We start from the raw sequence: 3,651 nt of genomic DNA, 5'->3' as shown, positions 1-3,651 counted from the left end.
TTTCTGTATATGTGGTGCTGGGGAATCGAACCCAGGGCCTCATGTATACGAGGCAGGCACTCTTGCCACTAGGCTATATCCCCAGCCCTGATATGATGTTTTAAACGATTTGTTGTTTTGCTCTTCCTAACTACAAGGACACACGTGATACAGCCAGCCTTTGAAATGTATGAATAACTACCTGTAGACATGCACAGTCCCTGATGTATCTTTGATTATGCAGCTTCCTCCTCCCCCTCCCCCTCCCCCTCCCCCTCCTCCCCCTCCATCTTGAACTCTGGGCCTGGGCACTGTCCTTGAGCTCTTCAGCTCAAGGCTACCACTAGAGTGGTAGACCATTTTCTGGTGGTTAATTGTAGATTAGAATCTCATGTATTTTCCTACCCAGGCTGGCTTTGAACCCTGTCAGGACCCATTTCACCCTCGTTTCCGCCCCATCCCGCCGGGCGGAAAGCTGGAGTGCGGCTCAATGTGCAAACCCTGGCAGTGCGTAGTCGCAAGAAGCCCCTCCTCCCCTCACACACTTAAAGAATGACACGGGAGTCACGCGGGCGTTTCGGGGGAAGCTTCTGGAACTTCCGTTTAATAAAGGGAAGGGCAAATACATTTATAGCAGTAATGACGGTGGGAAGGGGAGGGACCTGGAGTGCTAGCTCTGATTAGCGACAGGCTAATCTGAGCTGTCCATCACAGTGATGTCACGGAGCTTCCTCCAGAGGCGGAGATCACAGCCCACAGAACCGCCCCCTTGCGCTCGGCTTGGCGCCATTATGACATCCACACGTGGCCGAGGCGGAAGGTGGGGCTGGTTTGCTACCTCTTCCGGTTCTGGACCCAGAAGGGGGTAAAAGTGGCTAAGCAAGCAGCCAAGCAGCCCCAGGGCAGGAGAAGAGGCAGGCCTCTGGGGACTGGCCCTGAAAGGTATAGCCAGAGCCCAACTGAACCCCAATCCTCAGATCTCAGCCTCCTGAGTAGCTAGGATTATAGGTGTGAGCCACCAGCACTCACCTGATTTTGCACCTTCTAGGAGAGCTCCACTTTCAGCTTCATGATTAGATCCATCTTTGTGGGCATTATTACCACTCTGTTGAATGATGAACAAAATCAGTCAAAACTGGCCATGACTGATTTCTGAGCAAGCTAACAGCCTAGAATATTTTCAAAATGCAGAACTCCAGGGCCCAATCAGGGATGAAGGCTTCATAGCAGGGAAATCTTCCGAGAAGCTCACAGCTCAGCATAAAGATGGGCTTGGTTTAAAAAATATGGGTTTTTCATAGTCTAGATTACCTCCTACATTTTGCAATGGCTCATGTCTTGGCCTTCTTAAAACTTTCTCTGCTTCATTGACAAGACATTGTAGGCGTTTGCTTTCTGTCTCAGTAACAAGATTAGCTGATTCAGAACTTCAGTAGAAAAGAAGAAAATTAGATTAATCTCTATTGCACAACAGTAAAAAAAAATAACCATATTACAACTTAGATAAAAACACTAAGGAATAGGAGCCAAGGACAAGGGTTTTATTCTTAACTGTTCTGGGAATTGTGTATGACCTTGAAAAAGTAATTTAATCTGCATAAGGAAACATTTTTCTTCCTCAAAATACTGAAATGTTTCAAAACATTTTATGCCAAACATGTAAAAATGAAGACTTTTTTTTGGCAGTTAGCTGGAGGTAAGAGTCTCATGGGCTTTTTGTGCCCTGGCTGGATTTGAACCATGATCCTCAGATCTCAACTTCCCGAGCAGCTAGGATGACAGGCGTGAGCCACCAGCACCTGGCATGAAAACTTTCTTTTTTTTTTTCTTTATGGTCAGTCCTGGGGCTTGAACTCAGGGCCTGGGCACTGTCCATGAGCTTCTTTTGCCCTACCACTTGAGCCACTTCTGGCTTTTTCTGTTTATGTGGTACTGAGGAATTGAACCCAAGGCTTTCTGCATGCTAGGCAAGCACTCTACCACTGAGCCACATTCCCAGCCATGAAGACATTCTTATACAAAATAAAATCTTCAATTTCCTTCATAGTCTGACCTACATTCTGACCATCAAATTCTTGGGCTCAAGCTATCCTCTTGCATCAGTCTTCTGCGTATTTGGGACTCCCGATGACTTCCACCAGGCTTAGCTTCAGATTATGGATTTTATTGTCTTAATTCTAAAAAAATAGTTCACAAATGAAATCAAATCAAAATTATTACAATGCCCCATATTATACCCACTAAGATGGTTAATTTTTTTTTAAAGACCAACAAACCAGCAGGTGGCACAAACCTGTCATCCTAGCTACTCAGGAGGTTGATATCTGAGGACTGAGGTTCGAAGCCAGCCCAGGCAGGAAAAGTCCATGGGACTCTCATCTCCAGTTATATACTAAGGAGCTGGAGCTGGAGCTGTGAGCCAAGGGGTAGAGAACTAACACTGAGCACAAAAGCTCCGGGTAGAACCCAGTCCTTAGCTAAACCCCCAGTATGGCACCAAACAAACAACAAAAAAAGGCAAGCCAGATCTGGTAATACATACCAGTAATTTCAGCACTTAAAGGATGAGGCTATAGGATATGAATTGAAGCCTGAGGTACATAGAAAGACCTGTTCTCAAAACAAGTAACAACACAAACACTCATGAACTGCTAGTGAGGATGTAGAACAGTAGAGCTACTTTAGAAAGCTATCTGGTAGTTTCTCCTGATGTTAAATGTAGAGTTACCCTATGATTCATGATAATAATCCTGAATATATATTTCAAAGGGCTGAACATGTATGTCCATATGGTAATTAGCACATGGATATTCACTTTAGCATTATTTATAAAGCCTAAAGTGGAAAATAACCCAATGTCTACCAACTGATAAATGGATTTAAAAATATGGTGTATTCTTGTGGGGAATAGAACAGTATTTTCAGCTACAAAAGTGATAAAGTACATTAAAAAAGGACCAAGAATTTGGTACACATGGAGGAAACTTGAAAACACCATATTAAGTGAAAGAAGCCAGTCAGGAGTAATCACACAGTCTGGTTCTGTTGGTATGTAATAATTGCACAGTCTGGTTCTGTTGGTATATAATAATCGCACACTGTCTGGTTCTGTTCATATGTAATAATCACACACTGGCTCTTTTTATATGTAATAATCACACACTGTCTGGTTCTGTTCATATGTAATAATCACACACTGGTTCTGTTCATATGTAATAATCACACACTGTCTGGTTCTGTTCATATGTAATAATCATACACTGGTTCTGTTCATATGTAGTAATCACACACTGGTTCTGTTCATATATAATAATCGCACACTGGTTCTGTTTGTATGTAATAACTGCACACTGTCTGGTTCTGTCCGTATGTAATAATTGCACACTGTCTGGTTCTGTTTGTATGGAATAATCTCACACTGTCTGGTTCTGTTTGTATGGAATAATTGCACACTGTTCTGCTCGTATGGAATAACTGCACACTGTCTGGTTCTGTCTGTATGTAATAACCGCACACTGTCTGGTTCTATCCGTGTGTAATAATCGCACACTGTTCTGTTCATATGTAATGTGCAGTACTGGGCAGAGCAATGGCAGGCAGGGCAGAGGAAACATGGCGACGAGAACATGGCTTCTTTTAGAGGTAATGCAAGTCCTCTGGAATCAGACAGTG

Source organism: Perognathus longimembris, chromosome 15 (genome assembly GCF_023159225.1).
Source record: "Perognathus longimembris pacificus isolate PPM17 chromosome 15, ASM2315922v1, whole genome shotgun sequence".
Lineage (NCBI taxonomy): Eukaryota > Metazoa > Chordata > Mammalia > Rodentia > Heteromyidae > Perognathus > Perognathus longimembris.
Note: the sequence above shows the minus strand (reverse complement) of the source record.